This window comes from Danio aesculapii, chromosome 18, assembly GCF_903798145.1.
Source record: "Danio aesculapii chromosome 18, fDanAes4.1, whole genome shotgun sequence".
Lineage (NCBI taxonomy): Eukaryota > Metazoa > Chordata > Actinopteri > Cypriniformes > Danionidae > Danio > Danio aesculapii.
The window spans coordinates 2,236,602-2,255,099 of record NC_079452.1 but is presented as its reverse complement, the minus strand read 5'-3'; the positions used below and the strand labels follow the sequence as shown (position 1 = coordinate 2,255,099).

At 36.1% G+C, this 18,498-nt stretch overlaps 1 pseudogene; it reads right to left on the bottom strand.

Moving 5' to 3' along the window:
• Window positions 1-561: 561 nt before the first annotated feature.
• On the bottom strand, window positions 562-14,932 carry LOC130245609 (extracellular calcium-sensing receptor-like; annotated as a pseudogene).
• Window positions 14,933-18,498: the final 3,566 nt, after the last annotated feature.

Sequence of the window (18,498 nt, the reverse complement as noted above, 5' to 3'; positions counted from 1 at the left end):
GTGTATCTACATAAAATTTAATGAACCAGTCACAACGATAAATACAGTAGCATGAAATAAACAGTGTTTGCTATGAGTCTTGAGGTGTTCAGGCACAAATTGAATCATAAAATGTAAAGAAAAAAAACAGTTTAGTCTTCACTGTGTGTGTACATGTGTGTGTGTGTGTGTGTATATATATATATATATATATATATATATATATATATATATATATATATATATATATATATATATATATCACAAATAAGTCACAAATTCTTTAAACTGGCTTAAAATGCTCACACATGCAAGTGATTGATGTTTTAGTAATTTTATGGTTAAACAATGCAATTTTCTCCTTAAATTGCGTGTTTTCCTCTGTGACTCCTGGTCAAATATAATCCAGACTTGATGTTGCAGATCCAGCAATGTGAATTTTGCAAATGTGCAAATTGCAATTTCAATGCTAAAATGATATATTGTGCAGCTCTAGAACAAACTTTAAAAATGTATATGATTTAAGCTGGCACCATAACATCTTGAAGTGTGTGATAAATAATGTAAGAGGTTGTGTGTACATCAGAGAGATTTTGTTTGTACTTTACCCATTAAATGTTTTTTGGTGTTTTCTTCTGGCCTAAATAAAATAATGAAAAACTTCGGAGCAAAAATACAAAGAATCAGACTAAAGCTTGAAGCTAAAATGGCAAAAATCTCTACAGCTACAGTAAATTTCCCTGGAGAACTGACATAAGCTGGGACAAATGTGATCCAAACAGCACTAAATATGAGCATACTGAAGGTGATGAATTTAGCCTCATTGAAGTTATCAGGCAGCTTCCGAGCCAGAAAAGCTAAAACAAAGCAAAGGGATGCTAAAAGGCCAATATAACCTAGTACAACCCAGAAACCAACAGCTGACCCTAAACTGCATTCTAGAATGATCTTGTCTTTGTAGTGCTGCATATTCTTGTAAGGAAACGGTGGGGATATTGTTAACCAAAGCACACATATAATAATCTGTACAAGAGTGAAACCAAAAACACTGAGTCTCTGTTGAGGAGGCCCAAACCATTTCATGACATTACTTCCTGGAAGTGTAGCTTTGAAGGCCATTAACACCACTATTGTTTTCCCCAGAACGCAGGAGATACAAAGGACAAAAGTGATCCCAAATGCTGTGTGACGCAACATACAGGACCACTCAGTGGGCTGACCAATGAAAGTGGGTGAACAATGGAAACACAGAGTCAGTGAGAAGAGCAGCAGGCAGCTCAGCTCAGAGTTGTTGGCTCTCACTATTGGAGAAGCCCTGTTTTTATAAAACACTAAAGCCATACTTAAAGCCAATAATGTGCCAGAAACAGAGAGAGCAGCAAGGATAATCGCAAGGATCTCATCCCAAGACAGAAACTCCACTGGTTTAGGAAGACACTTGTCCTTCTCAGTACTGGGCCAGTATTCAGGTGGACATTTGTCACAGTCTGGAAGAATCTAGAAGATTAATATATCACTGCATAACAGCCATTCGTGAACCACAAGAACAAAACAGAGATGATCAAACTGCCATACCATAATGATTTGTTCTATATAAAACAAATATTTGAAAATTACATTCATGCAAAAGCCTTCATTATAATAAAGAATTTCTTGAAAAGAAATCTTTATTATAAAAATGGATTAAAATTTTTTGCAATTTTTTTTTAAATGTCCATAAAGTGCTGAAATGAGTAAGCTAAACTGGTGGTAGTGTATGTGTGCGAATGAGTATGTATGGATGTTTCGCAGTGATGGGTTGCAGCTGGAAGGGCATCCGCTCTGTAAAACATGCTGGATAATTTGGTGGTTCATCCCACTGTGGTGACCCAAGATTAATAAAGGGACTAACCCGAAAAGAAAATGAATAAATGAATGAATAAACTGCTGAAATGGACTGCAAACAACAACCAAACTGGATAACTGTGTGTCAACGTTACTATTAACTGTCAGTTTTGCATTATGTATAATAGAATCTTGCAAAGTTACTTATATTAAAATGAAGAGTTTAAGCTGTCTACACAGGGGCAGATTTAAACAATAAGCAAGGTAAGCAGCCACTTAGGGCCCTAGGAAATCTGAGGGCCCCCAAATAAATATCTAGAAATATAAATGATACCTATAAATTATTTATATATAACATTGTTTTATATCATATTTTGTACAGTTAGGATCTAAACATTTTTAATTTGAACGTAATTATTACATCTGCACAAATGTGTCCCCCACCTTCAATCATGGACCAGTCCAGCAGTCAAATCAGTAAAGATTTAGTTTTAAAAAACTAAATATTTTGTTTATTATTTTTAGTTGTGAATTCATCTTAAGCAAACAAACTGTTTCAAATGTTTCACAAAGTGCTTTACATATTATTTAGCATGAAGATAAAATGTATAAAAGGAAATCGAATGAAACAGCAAAATATTAATTTTAAATAAAATAATTACATTGTTTAGAAATTTTGGGCCCCATGGCTGGAATTCATTAAATCCACCCCCTGAGTCTACAAATACTCTAATGACTAGCAGATGGCGTGTGTTTACAGAGTATGGTTAGAAACATAAAAATAAGGTGTTTAGCAAATCATTGGTAAATGTATTCAAACATTAATAAACATACAAATATAAAGATGTTACTCAAGAAAATGTTCAGACAAGCAGCCTACCTGTCTCATTGCTGATTTCTCCTTCTGCACATGGAATGCAGTCGTAACAGCAAACAGGTCTTCCTTTTTTTACAGCCTTCCGAGTACCTGGAGGACAGCTTTCACTGCACACAGAAACAGGCACCTGCAGCAGGTGACAGATGCACATAATATCAGAGTCTGAATCAATTTATTGATGATTGTATTGTTCCTCTCATCATTAAAATAATGATAACATCAGTATTAATTTTCCAGGTTACAGAATAACATCCGTAAATGAATAAAATACACTAACAACACATGAAATACCTTTTCACTGCCATCATACCAAATGATAGCACTGTTCAGGCTGAATTCTTGGCCTACAGGCTGGGACGCATCATATTTACCCACTGTCACAAAATCAATTGAACCATCTCCCTGAAACTGCCAGTTCACAAGTTCATACACGGCCACAGGGTCTCCATTAGCATCAAACGAAACCGAATAATTATTTTTAGAAAAATTCACTTGCTTGAGTTGATCAAAAACCTGCATGAAGAACATAATGGTTAAATATGTATTATAGGTAGACCTTCACACACAAATAAATATGGTAGCCTATTCTAATATTAAATTACACATATGCTGTATATAGTTGAAGGTAAAATGACTAGTCCACGTGTGAAGATTTACTTATTTTACAAATATATCCTCTCTGAATTATTGTTATTAAAACACATTTTAAACATAATAGATTTAACATCCAATTTCTAATAACAAATTTATTTTGTCTTTGAAATGATGACAGTAATAGTTTACTTATTTTGCAAGATACTAGTAATCAGCTTAAAGTGAAGAAACTCAAACAGCTTAAAGTGAAGAAACTTGAACACGTAAGGGGTGAGTAAATGATGACAGAAATGTCCGTTTTAGGCGAACTATCCCTTTAAAGTGTGATGTAAAAAGAATGTTAACTTAACTATGCAAATTCGGTTAATTGGACAAGCTATTGGATAACAGTGGTTTGTTCTGTAGCCAAAAGGGAAAAAAAAAAAACAATAATAGGACTAATAATATTGACATTAGAATTAAAACACATAAATAAATAAAACTGGATTTATTCCAGCATATTTAAAACAGCCCCTATCCCGAAGAAATGGAAGAATACCCTCACACAAACGCATATGTTTGTGTGTTGTATTTGGGTTTGATTATTCTTTTAATAGCTTACCTGTCGGGGGTTAACTTTGATGTTTTGGTTTATGTTAACCATGGAGTGCATGAGCTATAGCATATGTGGCTTTGTACACCATGTTAGAGACGCGCAACTGGGACGTGTCTGTGTACGGGTTCTTTAACGTGCCAATGTCCTCTGTGCCATCACATGCGGGCATGTCAGTAGAAAGACCTGTCTGCTGTTTTAGACTACAACTAAATGAGCTTTCCCAGAATTCTGTCAGCAGGGGAAATTTCAACACCTTGTATGGGGACAGGTCAAGTAGAAATGTACGAAAGCCTGGGATAACAGATCGCGGTACCGCAACGGCCCATCGTTCCTATACATAAATTAAACCCCAGCATCTGTGGGTCTGTAACCCACCCTTCACTGCCAATCCACTGCACTGGAGGAAGAGGCTGTTTGTTCAGCTCTTCTAGGAGAAATCTCATATCACCTGCGGCCACAAAAGCAACAATAACACGAGCCGTTGATCTGCGAATGACATCCGCAACCCTTTTAAGTTTACTGAGCGGGTAGGTCCTGTAGTAGGCCTCAGAATATTCCACACAAATTCCCTCTTTCTCAGCAGCTTTCAGGAATGATGCCATGCCATTGTTCCCGTAATCTGAATCACTGCGCACAGCCCCGATCCACGTCCACCCGAAGCACTTGACCATCCGCGCCAGTGCGGCGGCTTGGTGGTGATCGCTGGGGATGGTCCTGAAGAAAGTAGGGTGCTGTCGCTTGTCACTGAGACATGCGCATGTTGCGTAATGACTCACCTAGTAAAAACATGACAGGTCATATGTAATTATTATCAGTTGTTAGGGTTCTTTTTTGTTTCGTTATATACTTTTTATAAACTCAGCAAGCACCTGTGGAATTCTAAAAGGACCGAATATTCTTGAAATCACTGTAAACCCAAATAAGCAGAACTCAAAAATTTGATGTAACTCGTTGCCTCAATTTTTAAGCTCATACTAAATATTTTGATTACATGCTACTTAGACCTTTTCATTACAGTTCAATTAAAACTTGTTATGAAATCAACTTAATTATTTTAAGTTACAGTAACTTAAAAATTTGCTTACCTATTTTCATGGCATTAAGTTAACATTACTCAAAAAAATAAGTACACAAAGAACCACTTTCAAGTTGAATCAACTCAATATTTATTAGTATCTTTCTCTTTTTGCTTTAAGTACAAGTAACTCAAAACATTTAAAACACAATACTCAAAAATCAAAGCCTCAAAACTAAATTTGACACTGCAGTGTTAATTTAAAAGGATAAAACCTGAAAAGCAGATTTAAGACCACACCTCTGACATTACAAATTCACGAACCTGCATGAACTTTTACAAAAACATGAACCATTTAAAACTAAATGACCTATATGGTTATCAAGTACTACCCAGCTGTACTTAATAACTCTTAAGGACAAGAGCTGTATTAATGACAAATAACATTAATAAATGCACATTGTGGGGAACAAAATGCAGAAACCTTTTAACCAGTATTTTCACAAAAACAAATTACATTGAACTACTGAGGAACTGCCAGGCCTTAGTCATTTTTCCAATAAATTTCTACATTCGCATCAAATCATTTTTAAGACTCTGTAACTTGGGTGACAGTTTACCTTCGTCAAGACAAAGTAAAATCTTTTGAATGAATTCAGAAGTGTTGGTCAGTCCCCTGGGATAGTTATGGTGTAGTGCATAGATCAGTCCAAACATTACCAGGAAGGCATCAGCTAATCTGGAGAGGCTGCCCACAATCTCACTCTTGATGACAACAGTTTTTCACATGTTGAAAGTGAACTGGACTTGTGTCATTATCTTCGACGACTGTGGGGAGGGCCACTGCAACATCTGAAACCTCTGGCTCATCAGATCATTAGCTCATCAGTGTCCTGTAAGATAAAATAGATGTTAAAGCAAAAACAGAAGATTGGTCAAGTCAGCCAAGCAAACAGCAAACAGTAAACAAATGCTGCAAGAAATTGATACTATGCTCAAAAATAAAAAAATCTTTAAAAAAATGCTTAATTTTGCTTAAAGTTATCTAGTACTAAGATTATTTTACAGTGAGGTCAAAGAAAACAAATCGCACAAACTATTTGGTTGGAAAAATTGAATTAGAGTAAGCATGTATGTATAGCGATGACACAGTAGGTAGTGCTGTCGCCTCACAGCAAGAGGGTCGCTGGTTCGAGCCTCAGCTGGGTCAGTTGGCATTTCTGTGTTGAGTTTGACATGTTCTACTCGCATTCGTGTGGGTTTCCTGCGGGTGCTCCGGTTTCCCCCACAGTCCAATGACATGTGGTACAGGTGAATTGGGTAAGCTAAATTGGCCGTAGTGTATGTGTGTTTCTCAGAGATGGGTTGTAACTGGAAGGATACCCGCTGTGTAAAACATATGCTGGATAAGTTGGCAGTTCATTCTGCTGTGGCGACCCCAGATTAATAAAGGGACTAAGCCAAAAATAAAAAAAAATGAATGAATGAATGAATATATGTATGTATAAGAACTGTTTAGTGTGGTAATGTGATGTTTTTTTTTTAATTCTCACCATGCAGGTCCTTAAAAGATCAGTGATTTCCTCACGTAGATACACAGGAAGGGGATGAACAACAGTGACACAATAGATGTGCACGTCATGGAACTCCTATAACGATAAAAACAAAACTGTATATAATTGAACCGTAAATGTCAAACAATATAATCGGATATACAAAACCAGACAAATACCAAAAAAAGTGTTCAAGATTCATTTGAATCATCAAATTTTTCAAACATTTTCAAATTTTCAATCTTTTAATTAAGTTTTAGCCTAAAAAATGTTCAACAATATTTTTACCTGTTCATCATGTCTTTCTAGTTCTGGCTGCCTTCTATTGGAATGGGGTCATCAGGCTAGGTTCTGGTTTGTAATCCGTGGGAACTCTGCATACACCTACATCTTAAAACAATGGCAGACAGACACAGCCATTTTCATTATGTGAACCTGGTTAATCTACTACCCCCTCACAGAAAATAGCCCCTGAATGTGGTATATGTTATCAAGAAAGCAATAACAGAAAAAAAATGTTACCCCATTACCTCAGATTCCATCTTAAATGCAGGCCAGAGTTCTATGAACAACCTAAAAGAAAAACGAGATGTTAGAAAGTGTATATTTATCCAGTAATGAAACATGTAAAGCCTTTAGCAGTTTTAAATTCATTCCCATTCAACCCCAAACAAAAAGGGGGCGACTATATAATAGACAGTTGCGGCTGTTAAAGCCAGAATGTGATTGTTGTGGACCACAGCACTGTTTTATGTCTAAACAGATTTCATCAGTCAAAACTTGAAAGCGTAACAGTTCTGTATCATTTTGCCATACTAGACTTAAATATATTAAACTTTTTAGATGCATTTCTACAATGGCACGTGCTCTCCAACTCCCCAGTTTGTATCAATGGCACACCAACACAGTAGGGAAAGCATGTTTTCCAAGTTATATAGTTTATAACACACCAGACAAAAGCTGTGTCTCATTGCAGAGGCTGCATCCTCCGAAGAATGCATTTGAAGTGCGATGCGTGATCGCGGCGCGCCGAAGGCTGTTTTATTTTTAAAAAATTCAAACGCAGCCTTAAAAATGCGTCCTTCGTTTCCCAGGTAACAAAGGATACAACCGGTGGATCCTCCGCGGCCTCGTACATCCCAAGATTCATTGCTCGCTGATAACGGCAGGACGTTTTTAAAAGAAAACTCTGGATTAAATGTATGAATTAGGTTTATTTGACTTGGATATCTAAACACACGTTAAAAAAAAGACTATGACATGTCTTACTAAAGAGGCACTCACCTTTGAAGTCATACTTACATACTTCGGAGGACGCAGCCTCTCTGAAATAAGACATAGCTAAAAACCTGACGGATTCAGTGTTGCCAGTTTGGGCGGTTTCCCGCACAATTAGTTAGACGGTTTTAATATGACTGTGCGGGTAAAAAATGACATAGGCGGGTAACGAAAATTTGGCCGGTTTTGCAACAACGTTCCCCCAGCCCCAGATACAACCCCCCGGTCCTCAACTTTAGAACCGCTTATCATAGACTCCAGATTTCTGGGCGGTTGAATTTCAGCTGGTTTTGGATAGTTTTTGTGCTGTAATCGGTCAGTTAAATCTGGCAACACTTGATGTTTATTTTTAAATCGCGTGTCAAGCGTGGCAGTTACAATCTAAGCGCCTAAAGTCGTGCAAGCGGAAATATGGACTACGATTCGTTCAAAAATTATATGGAAGTTAGCTAATGTGCCCATTTCATCGGTTATTCCTCGCGAGTCACGAGACATCCATTACTTTTAAATATAAATATACGTAACTGGTGATCGCTATTTAAAGTTTTGTTTAGATTAAACTGTTCACTAAACAAGACCATGTTTATAATGCATGTAACACTTACCGTGACAACAAAGGTGCTGATATGACCATGACTACGCTGCACACCCCCCTCCTGGTAAGTATTTGTATTTAAGTGTAGATGCAAAAATATACACACTAGGGCTGCACGATTATCTCGATTAGGGTTGGGGTCAATTCGAAAGCTTGAAGCTGTAATCCCCTCCTCACTCGCTGCAGTTTTTTTGTGGCGCCAAAAGTAAAGCATTGAAGCATTGCGCGTTCCCACAATAGGCCAATTTCACACTTCCGCATTTGTAACTTCCGGTTATGGCCGCCTCTGGGTAAACTTACTTCCAGTAAAAACAATGGCAGCACAGTCGAGGAGTAAGGTGTTCTGTTGTGTACCAAAGTGCAGCAATTCAAAACAAAAACAACCGTATTTGAGTTTTCACGAGTTGGGTAGTGGGTACATGCTATTAGACGAGCTGAAGGGCCAACGTTTGCTATTCGAAGAGCAAGTACATTAGTCTGCTGTCAACACTTCACTGCTGCTGACTTCATGCAGGGTAGTTGTCGTCTGAAAGCTGGAGTTATTCCAAGTTGCTTTCAGTGGAAAACTTTCATGTACCGCCACAAAAGCAGTCTGCTTTTGAGAGGTCAATTGCTCGTCTTGGAGTAGATGTGCGTGCCCCGAAGGCTGTGGATCTGCAGAGTAACAAGGATTCGGAAGTTATCGTCAAGGACCATGACTACGCTGCACACCCCCCTCCTGGTAAGTATTTGTATTTAAGTGTAGATGCAAAAATACACACACTAGGGCTGCACGATTATCTCGATTAGGGTTGGGGTCAATTCATGAAGTACAATTCACAAAAAATCCTCATGTAATGACGCAATCACAGCCGCAAAGTCACATGTGAGCTGTTGCACTGTTAACCTTAGAGAAGACGTGCGTGCGTGCAGTAAACAGAACGTGTAAATTCAGTGAATAACAGGCAGTAGTTATAAAACAATGCTGTTTGTTGCACAAGGCGACAATTTTGCTCCTTAATCAGGAGCCGCGAAGGTAGTAGTTATGATTTGCATGTAATGTTTTGTTTCTCACAGTTAGGGCACGCCACATAACATGGTATATATATATATATATATATATATATATATATATATATATATATATATATATATATATATACCATATTTATATCAAGCTGCCATAAAATTAAATTTAATTCATTAACCATATAATTCATCAACTATACAGTTCTTAATTATAAATCAGCACTGATTTGATTTCAGCTTAATGAACGTTGTATTTTTAAAGCTGCTTTATAGAAGAACTAAGTTGTTTGTAACTCTAAATTCTAAATTCAGGACTTCAGGACTTGGTGTTGGGGAAGCTTCCCAACCCATCCTTTGTGCTTTTGTCCAGTACATAAGGTTTGTGGCAGATGGACAAACAGACTCATAGATGAACTCTTCATGTACTGCTGCCGCGTAGCTGCTGGCCTTAGGGAGAGAATAATTGCTGACATCTTTGGTGTAAGCATGGCCACAGTAAGCAGGACAGTCATCACCTGGGCAAATTATCTTCATTTTGTTTTAGACTCTGTTCCCATTTGGATGTCAATGGAACAAATAAGCTCCTCCATGCCTGAGAAATATGGTTCATTCAGTCCAAATGTCAGAGTAATCCTGGACTGTACAGAAATTTTCTGTGAGAGTCCCACATCTCTGACACTCCACTCAGAGATATTCTCAAACTACAAGAGCACCACAACATTTAAAGGACTCTTGGGGGTGACTCCATGTGGTGCAGTAACATTCATCTCCCGTCTGTACACTAGCTCAATCTCTGAAAAAGAGATTACAAGGAGGTCTGGCATCTTGAGTCTTCTTGAACCTGGAGATGAGGTGATGGCTGACAAAGGCTTCACAATTGAGGACATGATCACTAATGTTGGGGCTACACTAATAATTCCACCGTTCAAGCTTGACCGGCAGTTCAGCAAGACAGACTGTCAAAAAACACAAACCATTGCACGGCTCAGAATTTTGGTGGAAAGAGTAATACGTCGAGTGAAAGAGAACCACACCTTCGATTCTGCTGTACCACTGAGCTTGTCAGGAACAATTGACCAGATCTGGCATAACTGCTGCTTCATGGTAAATTACCAGGGACCAATGTTTCTTGAGCATTAAATGAGCCACATTTCTGCAACAACTTCTGTGGCCTGTACCTTGAAGCCAGATTATCTGGCTAGCCAGTTAATTTTCCTTTTAATTTCAGTTTAACTATCCTGAAAATTGTAAAATAGTAGAAATCAAACCCACCTGAGTAATCCATATACAAAGCACAGACCCCATGACAACCACATAAAATTAACTCTGTGGTTGTTTAGATGCTATTGAAGGATTCTGTGCTGAATTGTTACATTGTTCAGTTTGTTATTATTATAATAGTTACAAGTTATTGTTATTTTATGACTTCCTCATAACTTTTAAAGAAAATATTACAATGTATTTCTCCTCTGTGCTCAGAGGCAGATTTGTTACTTTTATCAAACAAAAATGAGCAGAGTCTCCTGAAAATAACAAGGACAGTTTAAATAAACAAGGTTTTTAATTTAATTATTGTTATTGGTCAAAATAAACATGTCATACAGTTGTTCTGTTGTCCAGTTGTTATTTTACACATTTCATTGTTAGATTTCAAAATTAATACAGAATTGTAAAATTGTAACTATATATATATATATATATATATATATATATATATATATATATATATATATATATATATATATATATATTAAAGGGTTAGCTCACAAGCGCGAGTATCAAGGTGAGTAATTAATAACAAAAATTTTGTGAATTAACCCTTTACTGCAGCAATGTTTAAACCATAGATAGATATTTGTCCATATATACATAATAATAATAAATGTCCAACTTCTCCTTCATTGATGATATAAAGACATCATCTCGCCAGATCCTCTGGATGGTTATGTCTGACTGTGTGTCAGTCACGAAGTCACACCACTGCAGACCAGTTACAGCAAGCTGGCCTTGAACCTGCCAATAGTATTTGTGTGTTTCTTTGAGTTTGGCTTGGCCCTTTTGCATTTTAATGAATGAAGCCTGGCCTATACTTTCAGCAGATGTAGCTTTCACTTCCACTAGACCAAATGGGAAGATTTCAGATGGGTCATAATACTCTCCCATCTGGACTGGCTCCCAGATGTGGTGTGTGGGTGAATAACAAAGCCACAAGGCAAAACGGTAACCCTCTTTGTTTCAGAATATTGTTTCAAAATTTCTGGTTCAAGCTCAAGTCCACGTTTCATAGCACTTGTCTGCTTGTGCCTTTTAATATACGTGCTGCCAATGACTGGCTAGCAGATTCCCCAACCACATGGCAGACTTCCCTAAACCTGCTTGCTGTGACTCTTGGTTGATGCGCATGTGCCCAGGCAGCACAATTTGACTGTAGTCTTGTATTGTGCTCAATCTGACCGGATAAGATGTGCGATACTTTTATAGACTGCAAATGAAAGGATTGGTGGTGAGTGGGAACAAAATTTAGGTTTGTACAAAACTGACTGCCACACGGGCAGGTTGGGGAAATCAACTGTAGGTTGATCAGCAGCTGTGAGTGGATAGTGGTAGGAAAGAGGACTGCCCCGAGGTAAAGGATCAAAATGCGAGTTGACCAGCTCCATTTCTGACATGCCTCCAAGTATATGAGCCAGCAAAGGTTTTGGGTCAATCTGGTTCAGTTTTGCTCCAGAAGCCAAGACGTGTGTATCTGGAAGTGGACCTAAAAAAAATGCTTGTTAGTGTTAACCTATAACATATGAAACAACAAATTACTAAATAGAGTCTGTCAGTGTGTATGTAACTTTATGTAGAAATACACTGTCTGCCTCTCTTTGTTCTTTCTGTAAATAATGTATGTACATTTCTATGTGTGCGTATGTCTTCTGTATGTATATATAGGATATTTGTATATTGATATTTATGTATGCGTTTTTGTTTTTCAAAAGTATGGATACATTTTGTATACACAAAGTTAATTATTACCTCTGTGAGCCCTGTACAGCGTAGACTTTACTCCTGTCTTCATTAGAGAACATGGTTTCTGAACTATAAGTTGACTCACTGCCTCTGGACTGACACCCTTAATATAAACAAAAAATGTGTCAACCAGGAGTATTTGCAAATGCTGAAAAATGTTAAATATTACACTTACCTGTGTCCTTGGACGATGCCATTTCTGTTGTTCACTTGTGAAAGCCACTGTTGGTGGGACAGATTTTAGATGAAGCTGCACATAGTGGGCTGTTTGATACAACAGAGCTGTTAGATGGTTACATAACCCTTTGCCAGCTGCACAACTACATGCATAAGCAGTGACACTAGGCTCTCCATGAGTCTCCAAAAACATCTGTAAAAAAAGAACACAACTGTACTTTAAAACTACAAGTCAGTAACAATATTAAACACTGAAAAAATGCTGTTGTATTAACACTAGAACTACCAGAATTGTATAACTACTTGAATTACCATATCAGTCATTCAGGCCGATCTCATATTTAATGAAAGTCTGAGAATTATAAATATGTGTGTGTTTTATTTTAACAAAATTATTAAATTGCAAACATTAGAAGCGGTCAAAATGACCGTCTCGGTAGTTCTAGTGTCAACACCGCAAAATTCATTAGCCCGCAACCGCAGACGCTAAGTATATTACATCAGAACACTTAAAAACTGCAACAGCAGTTATGTAAAAAATAATAGAACTTGCTATCAGAACAATGATAGCTAATCTGCAATCATAAGCCAACTGGCAGATTACATATAACCTCCAGTGTGTGGGGTTCCTCGTTTTTTCTCATTGACCGGTAGCATCTAGCTCTGACTACCACCTTGCTGTCGACTACATTTGACACTAAGCATGCATAAACAATGAAAAAAGTCAACATATCTGTAATCAAAATATATCATATAACTTATTTAGAAACGACTGTAACTTTATTAACGCTTGCTAACGTTACCGATATGCTTTCAAAACTTAAAACTTACCCTGATATCCATGAATAAATTCTTCAACAAAGAATTTATAACCCTTCTTCAGTCTCGACCCCGTGGTTGAAGAGTTTTCTGCAACAATTCGATTAATGTCCTCGAACTTTATTTGCAGCAGAGTGGAGAGAGATGTTGTAAAAAATCTTTCCATGTTTTCTCAGCACATAAAGCGTTCGTTGTCACTGAAGTGGAAGTAAAATTACACGGCGGCGACGGGCTTCCGGTTCTTGTGAAATTGGCCTATGTCGCAAAAGTCTCATTTTGGAGCATGTGAGCCTCGTAAGCCAATAAAATGTCACAGAAATATCAGCTTATTTTAAACAATATTAAACATTTTACTGTCTGTAATAAAGTCTATTTATGATACTGTATATATAATCGATATATAATATATGATAGTATATTATACTTTAGACTCACATTAAACCAGCTTTTCTGTCTTGTGTATTTAAAATTTTACCCTAATATTTTTCTTACAAAAGGATTTTTAAAGCTGAATTCATTAATACCCAAGTTTCATTAGGAAGATGAAGTTTTTATTTTAGCTTATTTATATGTATAGAATTTAATTTAAAAAATGTCAACACACACACACACACACACACACAAAGGTAACTGATGTCATACGCAGACAGCATGTTAAAACTACAAAAAAAGTCTCATTTTATATCTTTCTATTTATGATTTGTATTGTGCAGCACATTGATCAACCTTTGGTTGCGTTCAATAGTGCTATATAAATACAATTGACATTGCCATAACAAGTAAAGTTAAATTATCCTCCTAAGTGGCACTTACTTAATGAGCAAGTTGTTCCAGTTAATCAAAAATAATAAGTTTAATTCGCTCAAAACCTATAAAAAAGTCACACAAACTCAAACAATTTGAGTTAGTAGAACTGTTTTAGAAAATTGATTTTATACCACTCAATCAATTTAATTATTTTGAGCATTTGGGTTTACAGTGTGCTTATAGCCGGCGTGGAAGCAGAATCTCCAACTAGTGCGAGGACTGCGGCAGATTTTGCACAGGAGTCAGTGTCGTTATATTTAAGATCTAGTCCGTTAGCAAGCTGTAAGGCTACCTTGATTGCCATTGGCACAGAGCCACAGGAGTCATATATGTGGTACCCTAAAAAGATGCCCGGCAGAAGATCAGAGCTGTTGTTGATCTCTTGGATGGCGAACTGCAAAGCACGAGCAATGCGCAGCCCTCTGAAGTCCATGCTGTTGAAGTACACACATATCAGCTATCTATAAATTAAGGCTTATTTGAATTTGAAGCACTGTTTGTATTTCATTAATTATTATTATTATTATTATTATTTTTATTATTATTATTTAATCTCTAACCTGCCACTGCACTCTAATGGTTGTGACCTCCTAGTTTAGGTGTGCTTCTCTGTTCTCACATAGTAATGAATGGTAAAAGCCCCTCCAATGACGAAGTCTCCATCCTCAGAAAGTGCAGGTGGCTGAGGGTCACCATGAAGGACACAGGTCCCTAAATCTAGCCCACAAACTGCAGTACACAGTCTGGCAATGCACAGCGTCTTCACTGTCAATAAAAGATGAGCCTTCATTTCTCCTATTAGCGGTAATTCTAAATGTGAGTTGAGCGTCATCTTTATTATAGGCTGCCAGTCACACTACTGTTGTAACTATTTGCTGGGAAAACAAGGGAGTGGTTAATATTTCACCCCAGTCAAATGTAAAATACAGTAGGAGAATGTGTCTCCAGTGTAAAAAGTTACAAAACAGCAAAATCATAAATTGACAGTAAAAAATTTGTCAAAATGAAAATGTTTATGCAGCATTTGGTAACACTTTCCAGTCAGGTTGTTGTAATGCATTAACTCACACAAACAATTTATAATATTCCCTTTTGTTAACTTTTGTTAGTTAATGAAAATCAAAATATTCATTGTTAGATCATTTTAACTCATGGTGCATTAACTAATGTTAACATGTAAGAATATGGATTTTAATATTCATTCATTCATTCATTCATTCATTTTCATTCAGCTTAGTCCCTTATTGATCAGGGGTCGCCACAGCAGAATGAATCACCAAATTATCCAGCACATGTTTTACGCAGCAGATGCCCTTCAAGCCACAACCCAGTACTGGGAAACACCCATACACTCTCACATTCACACAAACACACATTCATACTTGATTTTAATAATGAATGATAAATGTGGAAATATGATTAACACTGCTATATTGTTCATTATTAGTTCATGTTAGTAAATGCATTAACATTAATGAAACCTTATTGTAAAGTGTAACTCTGCATGTTACTATCTTTTCTCATCCAGACCCCATTATGTTTTGACTGAAAATATATATTTTTTAAAATCAGCTATTAAGCAAAACAGTCATAAAGTACCTTGCTATAGCGAGTATCTGGCTTTAAAAGTCATCAGCGGCAAGCCATTATCCTTTGATCTGATTTTTTGATACTTTTCACTGTTTTGAGGACATTTTGGATGTATCAGGGTGTTTACAGCCTGCTGCTGATATATAGAGTTAGGGGGGGACAGTGATACAGTGGTTAGCACTGTCAACTCAGAAAAGAAAGTAAATGTCACTTTAAACTGTATAGAAGTGTCTTCAAAATTATCTAGTAAAATATTATTTACTGCAAAGATAAAATAAATCAGTTATTAGAGATAAGTTATCAAAACTATTATGTTTAGAAATGTGTTGGGAAAAAAAATCTCTTCTTTAAACAAATTGGGGAAAAAAAAAACAGGGGGTCTATTAATTCTGACTTCAACTGTGTGTGTGTGTGTGTGTACTCAGCATAATTGAGTACACACCATTTTGAAAACGATTTAAAAATATATATATTTTATATTTTTATTTATTTGTTTATATTTATTAAACGGGATTATTTTCTTTCATTCATTTTCATTTGGCTTAGTCCCTTTAGTATTCCGGGGTTGCCAGAGCGAAATGAACTGCCAACTTATCCAGCATATGTTTTTTTACGCAGCGGATGCCCTTACAGCCATAACCCATCTCTGGGAAACACCCATACACTCTCATTCACACACATACACTACGGACAATTTAGCCTACCCAATTATTAAAATAATACTTTAACCACCAAACATAGTTAGAAACTGAAAGAATACAATTAAATTCAAGCAAAATATTGAAAAAAAAATTACAACCTACACAATTTCAACTTTTCAATTTTGTTGCTTCTCTTGATTTTTTATCTTTTTTTTATTTGTATTTAATATTTTTCTATAACATATCAATTTGGGTGTATTCGTTTATTAAGTTATTTTGTTCGATTTCCCATAGGATTCTTTTTTAATATTGATTGAGATATGGCATGGCAAAATTTGCTTCATTTCAGATTCAGAGAAAATCCAATTCAAAGAAAAACTTTTTAAATGATACATTTAAAGCTATATTTAAAACTGCAACACATCTGAACTATCCTGATTAGGCCTAAGTTTCTAAGTAAAAAAAGGTCTAATTGTTGCATTGTATGATTTTCTGGTCCAAAAAGCATAAAACAGTTAAACTATTGTGTGCGGTACAGCAGCTTTATTTGTAAAAAAAAAACAAAACCAAATATAAGCAGAAAATATTAATAATATATAGATGTATGAAATTGATAAACACATAAAATATAAATTACTATAGTCATTTTCATGGGTTAACACTCATGTGTTACCTAATTGCAGTCACTTTTGGTAAAAAAAAAAAAACATTAGCCTAACAAAGAAGACAATAAATACAGTGACAATAAAATCAGTTAAGCAAACCTCTGTTTTTTTTTTTTTTCATTGATTTATTGTTGATTAAATCGTTAATTTCAGTGTTTATTATATTATAAATGGAAAGATACTAATGTATCTCTAAACCTTAATATTGAATCAATAATTTACTGAAACACAAATAGCACATTTTTGTCATTTTTATGACTAGGCCTACTGTATATTTGAAGCTTGTGGCCCCTCGTACAGCAGCCTCTCCCACCTGCAGCCCGAGAGCAGATCACCCCTCTGCGTACCGATGGCAAATGATTTAGCACCAGCAGTGTCAAGGTATTTGCCTTGTACAGTCAAATCGATCTGCTTCTCCTTAATTTTAAGAATTTAATTTGACCATTTATTCTTTTATTGTTTACAATAACAGATATTTTAAGTGAGAGTTTTAGAACCTGAGTTTATTACTTCTGAGAGATTACTGCAAATTCACTACACATCTATAATGATATACTGTATTTAAACAGCAATAAGTTTAGTTAAATTGACATGCATAAAGTGTAATGCAAATATAAATAACGTTACCCCTTTATTGACCATAGGCTGTAAAACAATCAGAAATGGTAGAACACGATGACGTGAGTAATATACAATTTAACGTATGACATAATCTAGCGACTTTTAGCGACTATTCGTTGAAAATAGTTGGCAACAGTTTTGGCAAACTCAGCATTTACCTGAACTTCTTTCTGAAAGACCAACACGGCCTTGTATGCATAAAAAGAAAGATTGTTTTTTAAAGGGCTTCTGCCAAAAATGCAGAACCAAATCTTTTCTAAACCCTGAATCAATATACTCCAGCGTGCAAAATACTTTTGCACGCTGGAGGGCAATGACGTTATGCAGTTCAAAATAACATAGAGGTAAAGTTGGTTTTATATTCGCACATTCTGACCTCCGCGTTCAATAAGTTTGTTAAACAGCAAGTAAAAAATCCAAATTCGATTATTTACCATTGTAGTCGATTATAAGCAAAATGTACACCACAATTTTCTGTAGAACTTGGAGTTTTAAAGGGAAAGTTTTTAAAGCACTCAGTCAAGTTTACCTTATTTTGTACATTTGATTCCACTTTAATGAAAATATATTAAACAAACTCGATTAATGTAACCATTTAGAAGAAAACGATATGTTTTACTATAGAGTTTTAGACCTAGGGCGCCGCCATCTTGGAATGTCGCTGTGTCTGACGTCACGGGGTTGGTTCCGTTCGCTTAGCAGAACAGATACAATGGAAGTAAAGGAGACTGTAAACCTAATTTAACCACTTGCGTGAAGTTGTGGACGTGGAGCTGCTGCAAATACAAGCATCAGATGTGTGTCTAATATAAAAGTATATATATTTATTCTATTTTTCTTTTTTC